At 38.4% G+C, this 20176-nt stretch overlaps 1 protein-coding gene across 1 annotated transcript in view; it reads right to left on the bottom strand.

Annotated features, from left to right (window-relative positions):
* The window catches only part of LOC145300699 (uncharacterized), a 91385-nt gene extending 74950 nt beyond the window's left edge, over nt 1-16435 (bottom strand). The window contains exon 1 of the mRNA XM_080144509.1: nt 16283-16435. The gene's annotated coding sequence lies outside the window, so the exon portion shown is untranslated. The remainder of the gene's footprint in view (nt 1-16282) is intronic.
* Nucleotides 16436-20176: the final 3741 nt, after the last annotated feature.

Raw genomic sequence — 20176 nt, 5'->3', positions numbered from 1 at the left:
TGCAAAAAAAGGTAGGCTCTCTCTACCGTGCTAGAAAGCTACTGACCCCTGAAAGTATCCTGTACCTCTATAAGGCCACCATTCGCCCATGTATGGAGCATTGTTATCATATTTGGGCCAGTGTATCTGCTACTAGTGTTTCACTCCTAGACAAGGTTCAAAAGAGAGTCGCCAACCTAATAGGTCCTGAACTATCATCCAAGCTTCAGCTTCTGTCCCATTGACACAATGTAGCATCCTTCTGCCTGTTCTACAAGTACTTTAACGGTGTATGTTCGGACAAGCTTCAAGCACTTGTGCCCCCTCTACGTAAATACCCCCGGCAAACCTAACAAGCAGTACAATCCCACCCTTCACAGTAGAGATCCCTAGATGTAAGAGAGCCTTCTACTCCAGTAGTTTCTTCCCCAGAACCGCTAGACTTTGGAACTTCCTGCCAGGTTCCTGCTTCCCCAACTGTACTGACATGCAGAAGTTCAAGTGTAATGTGAACCGACATCTTGCTGTCCAACTCCCCACCTAGTACCCCTGTAGCCTGTGTCCCTAATAGCAGCCCCCTACATCAAAGTGGCAATGTGCCTTGTTTGGGGTGAAAATGTAATAAAAAAAAAAATGAAAATCAAATCCTATAGTATTACTGGACGAATACTTAACATAATTAAATCCTTCTTAAATAAGAGAAAAAATCAGGTTGTCCTTGATGGTTATATGTCAAAACAATATGATATAAATGTGGGTGTACCTCGTGGTCAATATTTGGACCTTTATTATTCATGATATTTATAAATGACTTCCCTGATAAAATTGTCTTTGAGATAAGAATATTTGCTGACCACACCGTGCTCTATAACAGACATGAGAAGAAAACTAATGAACACATATCTAAGGCAATGGCAAAAACACTAGAGGAAGTCCTCCAATCTGTAGTAGAATGAGAACAAAAATGAATCGTCAGATTCAATGCTTCCAAGACTAAGCTTCTTTCTTTTAATAACTACAAGAAACATGCTCACCCACTAATAGATATGGTTAATGATACATTACCTGAAAGTACTTCGTTCAAACTCCTTGGCTTAACATTCACAGGGAACATGAGCTGGAACAGATAAATTGAAAGCATTGCTAAGGCTGCTGCAAAGAAGGTGGGCTCTCTCTAGTGTGCTAGAAAATTATGCCTGAGAGTATCCTGTACCTCTACAAGGCCACCAAACGCCCATGTATGGAGTATTGTTGCCATATTTGGACTGGTGCATCTGCTACTAGTCTCTCCCTCTTAAATAGAGTTCAAAAGAGAGTTGCCAACCTAATAGGTCCCACACTGTCAGCTAGGCTTCAACCGCTGTTCCATCGACGAAATGTTGCATCCCTCTGCCTGTTTTACAAGTATTTTTATGGTAGGTGCTTTGACGAACTACAAGCCCTATCCTCCCTTGATGTAAATACTCATGACAAACTCGACAAGCAGAAAAGTTCCACCCCTACATAGCAGAATTTCCTAGATGTAACAACGCCTTCTTCTCTAATAGTTACTTCCCTAGGATTACTAGACTTTGGAATTCCTTTCTGGGTTCCTGCTTCTCTGACCGTACTGACATGCAGAAGTTCAAGTGTAAAGTAAACAGACATTTTGCTGCTCAACTCCCTACATAGTACCCCCTACACATTATGTCCCAAATAGTAACCCCATACATGAAAGTGGCACTGTGCCTTGTTTGGGGTCAAAATGCAATAAAAAAAATCTTGCAAGATGCTGACGTCCTACATACAGTGCCTGGAATTCCCAAATTAGTCGCCCATCTGGTACTAACCAGGCTCAACATTGCTTAACTTTGGCGAGCTGATGAGAACTGGTGTGTCAACATGATTATGCTGTACATTAACTCTCAACATTGACAACGTTCATCTTGGAATGCACCATACTGAAATTCCTTTAAACCTACTGCTATATCTCCTGTGAAGTTAGCCTCTTAGAAGGTAAATTCACACACACACATGCACAAAATGGAATTTTGAAATGAATTTTATGACGCTTTTGTCGACTTCTTATTCAAGAACTTTAAAACCTCTCAACAAACTTTGGTCTTTCAAATTACACTTTATATCTCTGTAAAATTGTTGATATAAATATATTTTGTTCATTAAGTCATATTTTCTTAATTCTTTCCCAAAATTCCATTATTGAATTAGCTTTTGCCAGCAACAGCATTACAACCTCTCTGAAAGAATTGTTTTAATTTTCTTCTCTGTTTGCATGCTAAGTACTTGGCCAAAGGAAGATCAGCTGAATTCTGGCTAAACCTGAAACATCCACAAATGTCTAGAAAAAATGTTTGCATAAATAAAAATGTATACTTAATCTATCTATATATATAAAAGCGAAAATGTATGTATGTATGTACACTTTTCCTCGATGTCCACAAAAGGCTTCTTTCAGAGAAGCGCTCGCTCGCTTCACAACTTCTTAAAACTTTTTATATCATCTATAAATTGTAATATCTCACACTTAACCATGGAGCTCGCCTGTCTATTTAATTTTATTGACTTTCAAACGTTAATTATTCCACATTTCCTGCATCGGCATGCGTTACATTCGGTTTTCGGTATAAACAAAAAGCGAAACTTGACTTTAATGACTGGCCAAAAGCCAGACTGGCCCGCGCGCCCTCCGGGGCATGGAAGACAAGATCAAAGTGTAATATCTGTTCCGGCAGATACTGCACTTAAGATAATTTGTACCAGTCAATGGAGGGGAAACCCTCTATACTGGGACAATTATTATTTTTGGTAACCAGAGTGACCCCTTTTAGGGGAGCGGGTTTTTACCTCACATTAAAAACGGCCTTGTGCCTAATTTGCTCAGTGGGGGAGCAAATAAATACCATCTGTTCCGGCAGATGCTGCACTTAAGATAATTTGTACCAGTCAATGGAGGGGAAACCCTCTATACTGGGACAATTATTATTTTTGGTAACCAGAGTGCCCCCTTTTTGCCTACTTTTAGGGGAGCTGGTTTTTACCTCACATTAAAAACGGCCTTGTGCCTAATTTGCTCAGTGGGGGAGCAAATAAATACCATCTGTTCCGACAGATACTGCAAGCTATGACTAGCTATGACTAGCTATGAGTAGCAAAGACCAGATGTGGGGGCAACCCCACATGCCTGACCATTAACCAGCTCCGATTTCCCACCTCTCGGGAGCTGGTCCCCTTTTTCCCTTCCCCCTCCCTTCACTCCTCACATTAAAAATTGGCCTTGTGCCTAATTTGCTCGGTGGGGGAGCAAATAAATACCATCTGTTCCGACAGATACTGCAAGCAAAGACCAGATGTGGGGGCAACCCCACATGCCTGACCTTTAACCAGTTCCCATTTCCCACCTCTCGGGAGCTGGTCCCCTTTTTCCCTTCCCCCTCCCTTCACTCCTCACATTAAAAATTGGCCTTGTGCCTAATTTGCTCGGTGGGGGAGCAAATAAATACCTACTGGCCGAAAGCCAGTGGTCTCTAGAGAGCTAAGTAACGTTTAGTCAATGTCGACTTTGTCATATCAGACGGTAGCTTTCATTTCGAGATGAGACGCTCCCCCTAATAAACAGGGAGTAGGTTTTTAAAAACAAGCAAACCGATTTATTGGCCTCATTAAAAACTGTCCCGCACAAAATGCTAACTGCTAAATACCCATCGCCGTCACGTCAATCAAAAACACGCACCTGTTTTTTTTTCACACTTTACTATTTTCCAACTGCGCGTCAAAGCTTCGTTTTTTTTTCACGGGAACCTGTTTTTTTCACATTTCGGGTTTTTTTCACACACACCTACAAACACCCGGGCAACGCCGGGTATCCCTCGCTAGTCTATATATATAAAAGCGAAAATGCATGTATGTATGTATGTATGTTTGTGTGTCTGCTAAAAACTTTCGACAGACACAACAAAAATTCACAAACTCGGTATCATATTGAAGCTCCATCCTTCGCTCAAAAAATATCAAAAAATTGGCCAAAAATGTTCATTTTGTTCACCCCGAAATCGACAATTTTTTGACAGGGGGGGTGTTGGATTGTGTAGTGAACTTTCGGTCAGCGTTCAAGTTATGGATAACTTGACAAAGACTAAAGTTACTTCTCATGAAAGAGGAGAACTATTTATGGCACAATGGGAGATTCCATTGTGCACACATGGGCCAGTCTATTCCTTGGATTGTGATTGGCTGAATCACCTGATTGGATATGCTTGTACATAAATACAAGCCCTCAGTCCAGCTCAATCTGATGTCTGTCTTGTGCATAAGCTGGACCCTTGGTAAGTGTTGCTGCTATTATTATTATTGTTGTTGTTGTTGTGTGTTATTGACTAACACAGTTCTTTTGATTATTCTACATTTCCCCTCTTCCCCCCCCCCCACGAGTAGGCTGGGTTGTGTGAGAGGTGTATCTCTCTTTTAGGCCTAGTTTGTTGTGTGGTAGTAACCTAGAAAGAGCTCGGGGAATCCTTGATCGAAAGCGTGGGGATATATGTGTGGTTTGTTGTTGGGGTTTGGTTGCTGTGTATGTGCTATTACAGGGAGATAGTGGGAGATGCAAGAATGTAGTATCGCTTGAGGGAATTGTTGGTCCTAGTGCTGCACTTGGTATTGGGGTTGGTGCAGGCTTAAGTTTGCATTTTCTGAGGAAACGGCAGTTCCTAAGTGTGATCCTTCTGGATCCGTTAACCCTGATTCGGTATTGTCGATCTGGTAGGGAACTGATGATTTTGCCCGTTGTGTTCCATCTGCGATTTACTGGATTTTGGATGGCTACAGTGTCACCAGCTTGTAATGGTGGAAGGTTGTGGGTATATTTATTGTATCTTTCTACTATTTTTGCATTGCGGTGGTGGAGCATTTCCTCGCGATGTTGTGCCGCTGACACCCATTCAAGATGAGGCTTGTAGAGGATTGGCTGTGATGGGATGGAGTCACGTAGTCGACGGTGAAGTAATAATTGGGCCGGTGATAGGCCAATGCTTTGGATTGGGGTATTCCGATACTGCAAGATGGCCCGGGCAACACTGTCATTGTTCAAGGAACCATGGGGGCCTGTGTTTCCTTTCACAATCCTCTTTGCAGTTTTTACTGCGAGTTCTGCCCTGTCATTGGATTGGGGATACGCAACAGAAGATAATCTGTGCCTAACACACCATGTTTTCAGAAATTCTTGGAACGTGCTGGAGGTGAAAGGTGGGCCGCCATCGGTGCTGAGTTCTTCTGGGGCACCATATGTTTGGAACAGTTGTTGGCATATGGACATCAATTTGGTTGTAGTAGTGTGACCTGATTCTAGGCGGTATAAAATTAGCCAACCAGTTAGCCTATCTGCGCAGGCAAGTTATGTGTGATCTCCAATATAAAAAATATCCATGACGATTTGTTGGAATGGCCACTCTGGGGATCGTGTTAGAATGATAGGCTCCCTTGGTTGACTAGGTGCGATGGTTGAGCATACCATGCAATTCGCCCTAATACTGCGGATTGATGCATCCATCCCTGGCCAGTACACCGATTCGTTGGCACGTGCTTTCATGCCGACTACTCCTTGGTGTGCAGAATGCAGGCAGTGTAGGACCTTTTTTCGTTGTGTTTTGGGGATGACGATCCTTCGATCCAACAATACTAGACCATTGTCAGTGCTAAGGCGGTGCCTCACCTCCCAATACTCACGGATTTCGGGCGCAGTGAGATTACGTGTTTTTGGGAAGCCTTGCTGTATTGTGTCTATTAATTTGTTATATTGTTGATCGCCACGACCTGCTGAACGAATTAGGTCTGGTGATAGCATGGCTATATTACTGCTGTCTGCAAATGTTGCTATTAAGGCTGTTGACTCTGTTATGTTGCTTATGTTGTTCGACTCCAGTATATCCATTTGAGAGGGTTTTGTTGGAAATACATCGAGGAGGGCTTGCACCATCGCCACTGGGTGGCGGGAAACTGCATCAGGGCCTCTGTGCCACTTCCCGGGGCAATGCTGTATGGTAAATCTGTATCTCAGGGTCTTTTCCTTTAGTCTAAAGAGCCGGGGGTTTTGGATCTTGCTCAGATCACGATCGCCAAATATCCCCTTCAGAGGTTCATGGTCTGTGACCACTATGATGTTTGGAGAACCCATGACGAACATACGGCATTTCTCCAATGCCCATGCTATTGCTGCTGCCTCACCCTCTATTGGTGCGTATCTGCGCTCAGCATCCGTGCAAAATCTGCTGCCGGCATATATCAGATGCCAACCTTCGGAACAGCAGATTGGGGCTTTTCCATGGTACATTGGCAATGTTTTTGTAGGAGTAGGAAGCCCATTCCTTCTTTGCTCCAATCTGGAGCAAGGCAAGTTGCTCTGTCTTTGTCAAATGTTGCTACCCCCTTCTGGACTAGGTGAATTATAACTCGCTTGGAATCTTTGAATGCGTCTTCAAGGTTTTGATTCCAAGCAAATTTGGAGTTTTGTTTGACGAGGTCCCAAAAAGGCACCATAACTGGACCCAGTGAATATGCCCAGGCTACTTGGTTGACAAGCCCAAACCATGATCTGGCATCAGTAATTGTCTTTGAGACTGGAAAATCCTGTATCGCTTGTATCATGGACTCAGAAGGGGTCACTCCTGAAGAAGTTATCTGAAGGCCTCCAAATTGTACGACATCCTGACAGAATTGGAATTTGTCGGTGTTGAGCACAATTCCATTCTTAGCACATTGGAGCAGAAAATCGAAGGTATGATAAAAGGCTCCCTCATATAGCAGGGTATCGTCTACTATCTTCACCTTGCGTGGGATATCTTTTATTATCTCATCGTATCTACGAGTGTAAGCATCCCCAGATGCGACATATCCTTGAGGCATCCTAAGATACATGTATCTTCCCCACTCAGTTATGAAGGTGGTTAATGGTTGAGATTCTTTGTCTAAGAGAATCGAGTGGTATCCATCAACAGCGTCTAGGACTGTTTTCTTTGTTCTAGGTGGCACTTGCAGTGCCAACTGGAATGGCGACCCAGTATGGTGGGTTTCTCGCTTGCATTGAGAGTTAAGGTGTTGGTAATCTATTGTTCTCCTTGGATTACCATTCTTTTTGGCAGTTATTACCATAGTACTGCACCAATCAGTAGGCATACCCACGGGTACTGGAGCTATGATACCTTTTTTTACATCCTTCCAAAGGGCTTGTCTTACTGGTTCCTTGAAGTGGAAGGGTACAGGAATTGGGTTATGCCTGGCTTTAGGGATTGCTCCCTCTTTGAGGTGAATGTGGGCAGCTGGGCCGGACATGGCTGGAAATATCCCATCTTTGTTGAATGTCGTTTTGGCAAACTTTTCTAGGAGTCAGCTCTTAAGTTTGCCTATGTTATCTTCTGTTGCGGGAAAAGGGAGGTTTTTGGGGCGATTTGGCAATTGATCTACACACTTTTTAGACTCGGTGTCTACCTCTTCATGTACGTCTGCTAAAGGGTTTGGAAAATGTTTGTGCAATATTCCCACATCGATGCAGGCTGCTCTGCTGAGATAAAGCCGTTGTATGCCCTTGCATATGTAGAGGGCTTGTTTAGTTGTTTTCCCTCTGACCACAAACTCAACTGGTAGCCAACCCTGACACATGAGTGTGAAACCTCCAACTGTTCGTATGATCTTTCTTGATTGGATAAGACTAATCTCTGTGAGGCCCATTTTGATTAAATGCTTTGGTCCCCCAAGACAAATGGCGGCACCACTGTCGGGAAAAACCTTTAGCGTTGTACTACAACTCCTAGGGATATTGACAGCTCGTCTGGGATCTGGTTTTGGTGAGAATGGGATTACTGATGCATTTATTTCAGTTAACAGATCACCTTCTGTAGTCATAATGGTGCCCCTCATTTGATCGAATGTGATATGGGCCATGAGTGTATTCATGGGAGCTTCTTGGTCTTCAAAACTCTTTATCACTGCCGGGCGATATTTCTTTGTCCGGCATACTGCTGAGAAATGGTTAAGTTTCCCACAAGTGTTGCACATTTTATTCCATGCCGGACATGTTAAATGGCGGGCACTTGTCCTTGGAGTACCGTGTTGGTGACTACCGCAACCTATGCAGGTTTGACGGGGTTCTTTATCAGCAATGTTATCGTTGTGAGCAGCAGTAGAGCTAGTGCGAATATTGCCTCTGCTAGTCCGTACAGCACTGTGTTTTTTTTTTTTGCGATACATTGACATCCGGACTGTAGCTATGTCTGAGGTATCAGTCATTGCGGTTTGGTCCCATAGTGCAGACTCAAATGCCTCAGCATGACAAATATTTTGGTTGAGAGTTTTTAGCAACCCGGCTTTTGCCAGTAGATCGGTCTGAAGCGTATCATTCGATATCCCTTTGATAAATTGGTCCTTGATGTAAATGTCGGACAGGTCGTGATCGCAGTTGGGGCATGAGAAATTACAGTCTATGGCCGTGGACCTAAGACGAACAAGGTATTGTTGGATGGGTTCATCTTCATGCTGTGATATAGCTGCAAATGTCATCCGATGGACCATGGGATTTGATTTTTGAGTTACCAATGCTTCTGTCATCTCTAGCAGCTTGTCTGGGTTTGTGGTGAAGAACTTAGGGTACGTATTTATGATTGCGTTTTGAACGGATTCATCAGCGCAACTGTATAACTGGGTATTGGCCTGAGAAGTTGGCATGTCCGTTATTCTGGTAAATACTTCCCAGTCAATCCGAAATTTTCTGAATTGTTGAGGGGTCATTTCGAGATGAAGTTGGGGAGGCCTGGCAGCTGGTGCCTTAGCATAGGTGGTCTGGGTAGCGGGCTCCTTTGCTTGTCGAAGGATAGACAGAGCTTCTCCCATTGTTGTGATTCCCAATTCTCTTAGCATGGCTCGATCCATTACTTGAAGGTTTTCTTTCCTCAGTTTTTCCTTCACAAAAGTTGCAGCGTAGCTCTTGGCGGAATCGGCAACAATGCCTGCTTTGAGGAAATAGTCTTCCCAATCTTCTGTCTCGAATCCTGTTCGTAGCGCCATGTTGGATTGTGTAGTGGACTTTCGGTCAGCGTTCAAGTTGTGGATAACTTGACAGACTAAAGTTACTTCTCATGAAAGAGGAGAACTATTTATGGCACAATGGGAGATTCCATTGTGCACACATGGGCCAGTCTATTCCTTGGATTGTGATTGGCTGAATCACCTGATTGGATATGCTTGTACATAAATACAAGCCCTCAGTCCAGCTCAATCTGATGTCTGTCTTGTGCATAAGCTGGACCCTTGGTAAGTGTTGCTGCTATTATTATTATTGTTGTTGTTGTTGTTGTGTGTTATTGACTAACACAGTTCTTTTGATTATTCTACAATAAACAAAAACGGCCCTCTCGACCGGTTCTACGTATGCGCCAGATGATGTCATAACAAATTTCATGTACGTCGTGTTTAGGTCAATTGATTAGCACGTTGGTTCATTATGTAAACGTTTTGGGTTCGAATCGTGGTGCGAGATGTCTTTTTTTTTTTTTTTTCGATTTTTTAAATTTAAATATTAAACCAGCCATTTAAGCCATTTTTCACGTAATGTTCGTTTTTCTGTTTTTTTTTTTTTTTTACTTCGCTTATCCACCCTCAACCACACACCCAAATACACCCGGGTACCCACCGATTTTTTAAATTTTAATATCGAAACAGGCGTATTCACATGTTCGTTTTCTGTTTTCATCGTTCGTTTGCCTTATGTTAGTTTTTTGTGTTTCTCCCCCCCCCCCCGCTTAAGTGTTAACGTTGTTTTCTTTTTTTACTTTGCTTATAACAAACAAACCTGGTCATTGACGTCGTCATCGTAACGCTCAACGACTTCTGGGCGGGCAGCAGTCAATTTTGTTCTTACTTAAATAAATTCAACAATCTTTCACTAACTCATTCTGGATGGCCGATTTTATTTTCAAACTTTGCCTCGGGGCTTCGGGTTCGATCATACCTCCCTGGGTTCTTTTTTATTTAACACCACACACACTTACAAACACCCGGGCAACGCCGGGTACACCCGCTAGTATTATATAAACACAGTAAGGATTCATTAGATTAACTTCTAATGACAAAATCTCACAATGAATCTTTACTGTGTTTATACAATAGTGCTCAATAAAAGTAGAGTTATATCTTTATTTAGTATAATTTTTATTAATACACAGACTCTGGCTACACATTTGCAGTCATGCTTCAGTTCAAATTGGAAATCAACTAGGCTTTCTCAAGTATTGGCAGAGATGAAAATAGATAAAAGATGTTTTGGCAATGTTACAAATCAGATGGTTAAATAACATAATTTTAATAAAGAAATTTAAATATAATTATTGAATTTTTTATTTTCCGTTTCTGAATTTTTGAGATGAGGATTGGTTATTCATATCATTTGAGATGAGGATTCGTTATTCATATTATTTCTCATCTTGTATCATTTTCACAACGTTTCAGTGATTGTCAGCTTTGACCTTCTTCCGGTGTATCTTGTCAAACTCTGGAATGTTTCTGTCAAACTCAGGAATTTGAACAGAAAATGTTAGTTAAATTTTTATTGAGCGTAGAGTATATTTTATTATTTTGTTTTGATTCGTCGTTAACGTAAAAATAAATAAATTAATTAATGAATAAAATAATGTAAAGAGAGAAAAAAGAAAAGGAGATAGAATCAGTAAAAAAGAAAAGGATGAGCCAACATTTAAAAGAGAGAGAGAGAGAGAGAGAGAGAGAGAGAGAGAGAGAGAGAGAGAGAGAGAGAGAGGGTATATTTGTCAGCAAAAACAAAAATGTAAAGACGGAGGAGGTAGAGAGAATCTGTATAGAGGAAAGGGAATGTACAATATGTAGCACACATGAGTGAGGAGACAGCCAAAAAGGCGAGAAGTGATGAAAAACGTTGATACCTAGAAGAAATGATGGAGGCACAGGAGAGGGAAAAAGAAAACTGCTGCAAGACAAGATGAATGAAGGAGAAACAAAGAGAAAGATACGATGAAAATAAATAAATGAAGAATTATTCTCAGCCGAGTAATAATGAAGAGCTACTGCTAGGAATGCAGTTGAAGAATGACAAAGTTGAGCAGACGACAATCGAGGCAAAAAAGTTTTGCTGTGTTTCTGAGTTAAATAACAAAGGATACAAAAGAAGGAAGAAAGAACTAAAAGAAGTAAATGAAAAATACTTCTGGGTCATCAACGACATGGCTGACAGAATGAACAGTTAAAAAAAAACTTTACATCCTCAGCTTAATATTCACGAATAATATGAACTGGAACAAATACATTAAGGAGATTGAAAAAGCTGCTGCAAAGAAGATGTGTTCCCTCTATCATGCTAGAAGACTGCTCACACCTGAAAGTATCCTGTATCTCTACAAGACTACCATTCGCCCATGCATGGAGTATTGTTACCACATCTGGGCTGGTGCGTCTATCTCTAGTCTTTCCCTCTTGGATAACACCCATAAAAGAGTCTTCAATATAATAGGTCCCACTTTGTCAACTGAGCTCCAACTCCTGACCCATCACCGCAATGTTGCATCTCTGTGCCTGTTTTACAAGTGTTTTAATGGAATGTACTCTGATGAACTTGTTGCACTTTTGCCCCTTCGATTTACATATCCCCGATAAATCCGCTTAGCAGCAAAATCACATCCCTTCACTGTTGAGGTCCTCAAGTGTCAGAAGGCTTTCTACTTTAACAGCTTCTTCCCTCGAACAGCTAGACTTTGGAATTTCCTTTCTGCTGCCTGCTTCCCTGGCCATACTGATATACAGAAATTTAAATGTAATGCAAACCAATATCTTGTTAATTTTTGCTAGGCTGGTCCCAAATAGTAGCCTCTTATGTCCAAGTGGCGATGTGCCTTGTTTGGGGTGAATATGAGTAAGGAAAGGAATCGTGAGTTTATCCTTTCCTCTCTCTCTCTCTCTCTGATTCATTCATTCCTTTATATGTTGATGGATTGATGTTTTATTTATTTATATATATTTTGATGTTTTTTTTTATATACTCTTCGCTTGGTATGCATAGGCGATCAGTATAAGAGTTTTCATCTACATATATTTTTATTTTACTTACTTTTCCCTCCATTTCTCCTAGTTTATTTAAATTTTTTTTATTAATAAAATTTTATTAATTTTTTCATTTGCCTTTGTCTTGTGATTTCCACGTGTTCCACCGTCATACACATTTCACACGTGTCTTGAGAATAGCAATCCCAAATCCCTTTATTTTTTTACAATTTTCATTTTTTTTATACATATTGTTGCAGCATCATTTTTTCCACCATTCCCAGCAGATTTCAAGGCATAACAAGTGGTAGTAGAAGAAAAATTTGAGATAAGTCATGTTACTATATTTAAAAGCATATCTGAGAAAATTGACCAAGTTCTATCAGCATATCCTTCAGCTAACATTCACGTATGTGGAGACTTCAAGGTTCACAATGTGGAATGGTTGACCCACTCAAACAAGACCGGTGATGAGGGGAGATTCTGTCATGATTTCTCCATTGCTTATGACCTCACTCAGATTGTTCACGAACCCACCCGTGTGCCCGACAATGACGGCCAGTATGCAAGTCTCCTAGACCTTTTTCTCACAACTTGCCCTGAACTATGTTCAGTTTCCGTTCTGTCTCCTCTTGGATCTTCTGACCACTCAGTTGTATCAATTAAGATAAAAATAAAATGTAATAAGTCCTCAGACGTACCTCTCCATCGTACAGTATATCGATACACTATGGCTGACTGGGATAGTTTCCGTACATTTATATCAGATCTTCCTCTGCGTTCCATGTTTAAAAAGGATGTGTCCTCTATAGTATCAGACCTGACGGAATGGTTAATTGTAGGTATAGACAATTTCATACACTCGAAAAAGTGCCAGCAAAAACCTAACAGCCAGCCATGGTTTTCTCCAGAATGTGCTGCTGCTATTGCGCACAGAAATCACTTTTTCCACTGCTTCCAACGTAATAGATGTATGGAAACTAAAGCCGCTTTCAGGACTGCCAGCAACCATTGTAAGAAAGTAATAAAGAACGCAAGAGAGTTGTATGCTCAGTCCGTCAAGTCCAAAGTAGCTGAGCAGCGGCTTGGTTCCCACCAGTTTTGGCAAATTGCAAACAGAATCCTGAACAGAAGCATGTGCTCTATCCCAACTATCATCAATGGACCTGAGTTAATCTCGTCAGCATCAGACAAAGCCAAACTCTTTGCCAAGAACTTTGCAGCCAATTCTACCCTTTGCGACCAAGGCTGCCAACCCCCAATATTTCCTCCTGTATCAGAAAACACACTATGTGATATACAAATATCTGTACATGATGTTGCCAAGCTAATCAAAAATCTTGATTCCAGTAAAGCAACCGGCCCTGACGGTATTCCAATTATAGTACTAAAAAAACTTCAACCAGAACTAGCACCCATACTTACAAAACTGTTTAAATGTTGTCTTAAGGAGAATTGCTTCCCATCACCCTGGAAAATCTCATCAGTATGCCCTGTATTTAAGAATTCAGGTGATCGTTCATCCCCCTCTCAGTACAGGCCAATAAGTCTCCTGTGTGTCATGAGTAAGTTGCTGGAATCTGTGTTAAATAGAGAAGTAATCAACCATCTCAGCAAAATTAACCTTCTTAGTGACACACAATATGGTTTCCGTTCTGCTAGATCTACAGCAGATGTGCTTACAGTTATATCTCATAGGATTAGCGAATCTCTCGACAGAGGCAACCTTTCTAGGGCAATTGCTCTTGACATATCAAAGGCCTTTGATAGGGTATGGCATAAAGGTTTACTTCACGAGATCTCCAGCTATGGTATAGCTGGAAGTGTCTTCTCAATTATTAAATCATTTCTCTCTGATAAGTTCATAAGAGTAGTAGTTGATGGGCAAAAATCAGAAGCTCACAGTATAAATGTTGGAGTCCCTCAAGGGTCCATCTTGGGCCCAACTCTTTTCCTGATCTACATTAATGATCTTCCAAATCACATCCTTACATCATTCGTAAACATTTTTGCTGACGACACTACCATCTATAGTAGCACATCTAAGACAGTAAACGACCAAGTTCTCTCCGATTCTCTCTCCTCTGATCTTGATCACGTTGTACAATGGGGAAATGAGTGGCTGGTTACTTTTAATGCATCTAAAACCAAGCTTCTATCTTTACATCATCAACGTTCTGATCCCCATCTGGCTCGTTCTGATCCCCATCTGGCATCAATTAAAATGAATGGCTCTCGTCTTGGGGAGGCCTACAGGTTTTGACAGGCTTCTGGGCTTGACCTTTACTCCTGATCTTAAATGGAATACGTACATCAAATCTGTTGCTAAGGCCGCTTGAAAAATGGTCAGATCCTTCTATCGATCCAGTAGATATCTCACTGCTGATGCAATTCTCTATCTATATAAGAGCCAGATACGTCCAAGGATGGAATACTGTTGCCACATATGGGCAGGAGCTGCTAGAAAAGACTTGTCCTGCCTTGATAGGGTTCAAAATAGACTTCGTGGCCTCGTGGGAGATGTCCTTTTCTCTTCACTGCAACCTCTATCTCACAGAAGAGATGTTGCGAGTTTTTCTGTGCTTTATCGTTATTTTCATGGAAAGTGTTCGACTGAGCTTCAATCTATGGTCCCCCCTCGCCAAACTTTCACAAGAAACACTAGACGAAAACATTATCAATAATTTTCCCCACTATCTGTGCCTAAACCTAAACATAGATTCCATGATCAAAGCTTCTTTCTTAGAACTGCACGCCTGTGGAATTGTCTTCCGTTTTCCTGTTTTGCAGCTGTCTATAATATGGTTGTCTTCAAGTCCAACGTGAACAAGTTTCTGATGAGCCGTTCCACTTAAGTTAACAAATTTACCGAACTTCCATTACTATCGATTACTATATTGTCCTTTTGACTACTCTACATTCTTTAACCCTTATCCTTGAGTGGCCTATCGGCCTTGATAAGTGGTGACGCCTATGTAAAAAAAAAAAAAAAAAACGACTTAAATCCCCGAACACGTCATGACCACGTGTACTAAAAATAATGACATTTTTTCCATAACAAAGAAAAAAATACATAAAACTTTAAATAAAATAAAATACGCATCAGGTGCACTTGAAAGCCAAATTACAATGCAATATTACAAAAATAAACAAATATTTTACTTGTTTGAAATTTATAATTTAAATATATTTTGGAATCAGACTCCACCCTCAGTATTTTGTTTCTTTTTTGTTTCTCTTCTTCTTTCTTGCCATGTTGCAAAGTATGAGAAAGAAAAGTCAGTTAGTAAAGATCCATGCATTGTCTCTCAGCAGTTGTATTTTAAAATGCCCGAAACGGTGCATTAGCTATGCGAGATTAACGTCAGGGGTGTGAGTTCCATTATACAAGCATTGATGTAATTTGAATAAAATAAGCATCAGGTGCGCTTGAAAGCCAAATTACAACGCAATATTATGAAAATAAACAAATATTTTACTCGTTTGAAATTTATAATTTAAATATATTTCGGAGTCAAATTCCATCCTCAGTATTTTGTATATCTTTTTTTTCTTTCTTTGTTTTTCGCTTCTTCTTTCTTGCCATGTTATAAAGTTTGAGAAATAAAACTTTATTTTTTCACAACTAAACAAAAACAACCGATTTTAATTTTGAACCGAGATTAATATATCCACAGTCAAGAAACACTGAAAATATTTTTGACTGAGAAATTCGGCCTGAAATAAATTATAGCCATTTGTTTGTTTATCAAGCCAATTTCAGTAACCGGAACGCTTCGTCACAAAACTAGCACCCCTCCCTCCCACGCCCCTCGCAAGGAGACACCATAATCCCAACTTTGACATGCTATTGTCAAGTCGATGAGCCCACCAGCTAGTGCTGTAGTTCAAACAGCTCTTTTCATGGCTTACTACCAAACTAATAATAATGATAATATAATTCAAACTGTCCTTTTGAGGACGACTCACGTAGGTGTATCAGAAGCCGCCATTAAAAATGCATCATAAGAATTTGAATAATTCAACTTACTATCTTTCGAAACTTATAACTACTTGAAAAATGTAATTCAAACCCTAATTTTTTTTCAATTAAAGGAGCAAAGACCAAATTTTTAAAAAATTACAGGTTTAATAGCAAATTATGCAATATTTGGTTTTTTAAATCGATTTTATTTAGAAAAGATTTAACAAAAATCAACGAAATTTTACTTACTTCGATTATAAAAAATATATATAAATCCCAAAAATCACTTACCTATAAAAAATACTATTCAGTGGGTACTTCCATTGTTCATTGTTAAAAATTTAACCATGTTTATACTTATATTCCATGTCCTTTTTAAATAAAATACTTTTTTAAACAAGGATTCCAAAAAAACGTGAACTCAGATGTTTTTCACTGTTCAAATAAAGGGAGATAAATGTCTGATTTTCTTCGAGTTTGTCTTCAGGTGGCTTCGAAGCGCCACAATTAATGTTTCTTTCAATTGCGTGCTGTGAACCAAAATTAGTATTTTGGGGCCACCTTAGTTGAAAATGAACACATTCACTTGTCAGGTTTTGCCGTTAAAAAAAGAACCCACTCTACCGATTTTTTTTTTTTTTAATTCTTTTAATGAAATACATGAGTTTTTGATTAATATATTTTAATACTTCTTTATCGAGTGAATTTTTGTTTAAATATCTAAAAAAAAAAAGAGAAAACATTGAATGAAATAGAAAAAATTGTCGTCAGCGTCCGATATTTATTGACAATCTAAGCATAACATGAGCTTTCACTTCAAAAAAAAAATCAACGTGGTTTAAAAAAAAAAGGTTTTACACTTTGGACTTTACAGGTAAATTTTAAAAAAAAACTTTTTTTGTTTTAAATTAGAATATTTTATTTATTGACCTTTATCTTCAATTTGTGATATATAAAACTTTGGTGAGTAAATTAATTATTTAAATTTTAATAAACATTTCAAAAGGGGGGGTGAATTAAAAAAAAAAGTTTGTCTAAAATATTATATTCGGTTTATTGGAAAAAGTATAAAATTTCACATTGACCCTGAAAATATCGTAAAAATTGAACAAATAGAAAGATTTTGATAGATTTTTAAAATTGAAAAAAATTTAACTCGTAAAATTCAATTGAGTTCATACGTAAAAAAAATGGCTGCATGAAGACGCGCCGGCACTTTGTAAACACTGTTTTGTTTTGTTTTAAATAAAAAATATTTCTATTATTTTTTCAACAACTTTAATAGTTTATTTTGGAAGTATATTCCATAAAGAAAATAAACAACTCACTTTAAAAAGAGAAATTACGAGTTTTTTAAATATTTTATTAGCAGTTTGGTGTTAGGGGTGTCAAAAATTCCCCCCAAATTCTGATACACCTTCCACTTTCTGCTACTGTCTGTCTGCCCTTTAAGACTCCTCTCTGCAACCTCTAGCGCTTTCAGTCGTCAGTTTCAACGCCCCCTGATGTCTGGCCTCCAGCTGTAGGCGATGTCCAACTAAACTACTTGTTTCAGTGCCCACTAATGTCCGGCTACGAGTTTCCAACATCAGATCCCGTCTATACGACCCGGACCAACCTGAGGCAAGTCATCCTACCCCAGCCAGGGACGCACGAATTTCAACGCACACAAAACGATCCTGATTCACAATCCCCATTGCTTATGATGTACCGTTTTTTCGGTATTATTATACAAACACCGTGACAGCGTTAGGGTTAGGATTAGGGTTAGGGTTAGGGTTAGGGTTAATTCGCTGTCACGGTGTTTGTATAGTTTTACCGTTTTTTCTTGGTAAATAAAACACGATTCTATAACAGATCATTTTTGTTTGTCATCTCTTTGGGTTTATCGTTAACTCCTTTGCCGTGTCTACTTTTTTAGTTGCACGGTGTCGAGTGGCACCGGCGTCACCCTTTCAACCCCTGCAACAAATGTATTTAAAAAAATTACAATGTAACTAACAGAGTAAAAATAGCCATAAAAATGTCATTAAATATTGATTTTATTATTATTTATGTATTAGAGAAATTAGTATTTTGTTTTGTTATTTTAGAAGAAAAAATGGGATAGAAAAAATAACAAAAACAATACACTCGTAAATAAATCTAACAGATACATTGTGGAAGGCAAAAAATTTTAATCGATGTTAAATTACGTATTATGAATGAATATTTTTACTATTTGTTAAAATTAAATATTTATGAATTAATATTTTTATTATTTGTTACAACGTTTCAAATTACGCGCCGTAAAATCGAAACCTATTTCACTTTAAATAATTAACACGCCTGAAATAGGAATTGACTATGTTGCCTTTGTTTACAATCATATCTTTATTATAAAAACAGTGAAAGAAAAACAAGTTTTTGATGAACCGTTCTAAAGGAACGGTGTTCCCGTTCCATATAAGTTAACACATTTACCGAATTTCTATTATCAACGATTACTATATTGTCCAATTTCTATTGTACACTCTGTAACCCTTATCCTCGAGTGGCCTCTTGGCCTTGATAAGTGATGATGTCTATGTAAAAAAAAAAAAAAAAATTACAATGAAGTTTTAAAACTGAAAATCTAAATCGTCTACGAACAGCGTCTTTCAAAATGAGATTTTGCTGAGACCCTGTGAAAACAGCGATAGAAAAATAACGGAACGAAAATTCCCTTATCAAATTCAAAATGAATTAAATTAGAGCAAAAACCATTGTTTGAAAATATTTTACATTCATTTTATTTTAGATTTTCAAATATTATGATTCATGATCAATTATAAATGTTTAAATATAAAAATTTCAGAATGTCAGCAAATGTTCCTTTTTCATTTAACTTTTCGCGTATTTTTTTTTACAGGTAACCATTATTTGTTGCTCTCGCTGTATAAAAAAAGTTGAATGATCTCCTCTAAAAAGTATTTATTTACAAAAGTTAAACATTTAAAAAAAATATATTAATTTTTTTTATAGCCAGGTACTGCCCCCCCCCCATAAAAAAACATCCGTGTGACAAATGTTAAACAATAACAATCCTAATAATAATCAGCTGATGACTATCATTTATTTTTAATAAAAAAATATGGGGGTCTTTTCATTTCAGTTCAGTGAATAACGAAGATTAATTTATTGAAAATATCGATAAGTAAATCGATGTGAGATTAATTTTTACAATCATATCTTTATTATCAAAACAGTGAAAGAAAAAACATAAAAACAAAACAAAACAAAAAACATAAAAATAAACTAAACTCCGCCGTCGACGAACTGTGCCGACGTAAGCGTTTCTATTCGACCTTCAAAGGCAACATAGTCAATTCTTATTTCAGTCGTGTAAATTACTTAAATTGAAATCCGTTTCGATTTTACTGTACGTCTTCAAAATTGTACTTATGGCGGCAATTAAAAATAAAGAAAATAAAAGTCTGTATAAAGTACGTACCAGATTAAATATTTAAAAAATAACGTAATTTGACCAAAATTAGGTAATTGCAGTGGCATAACATCAGTTTTTGCCGCCTTGGGCCGATCGTAAAATTTGTCCCCCCCCCCCCGAGGGCATATGAGTACCTGTTTTGCCACCCCTCCTCACTGCTGGCATATGACAACCTGTTAAAACCTTCAAAATTCCAAAAAAGCCCTCAAAATATTTATTTTCATTGAACTAATGTTTACACAATTCCCTTCAGGTTAATGTTTACACAATTCCCCCTTTTTTTTTTAATTTTATTTTAATTCAACAATTTCTTTTCAATAATTGAATAATAATAAGTATGTAAACATTAATCTGAAGGGAATTATGTAAACGTTAATATGAAACAAAAGAAACCAAATATTTTTTTTTCAAAATAAAAACGTATGATTAAAATTATTAAAAAAAAAAAAAATCTTAAATTAAATTAATTGGGCACACAAACAAATATAATAATAAATTTGAATGAGAACATTTGGACATCTGAAAATGTTATGAAATGATAAAATCATTTTTATTTCCTTTTGTTGTTGTTGTTGTTGTTGTTATTAAAGTCCGAATTTTCGCCAAATAATATGGCTGTTTCAAAGAGAAAATAGTCCGATGTAGTTTTCTTTTCTTTTTCTTCATAATGTTATTGTTAAGAGGTCGAGCCTCTCGAAGAGAAAAAATGTCTTGTATTG

The sequence above is a fragment of the Euprymna scolopes genome, chromosome 2 (genome assembly GCF_053919585.1).
Source record: "Euprymna scolopes isolate OS-2025 chromosome 2, ASM5391958v1, whole genome shotgun sequence".
In the NCBI taxonomy this organism is placed as follows: Eukaryota; Metazoa; Mollusca; class Cephalopoda; order Sepiida; family Sepiolidae; genus Euprymna; species Euprymna scolopes.
The sequence above is the reverse complement of the archived record's forward strand: the minus strand, read 5'-3'. Positions and strand labels throughout refer to the sequence as shown.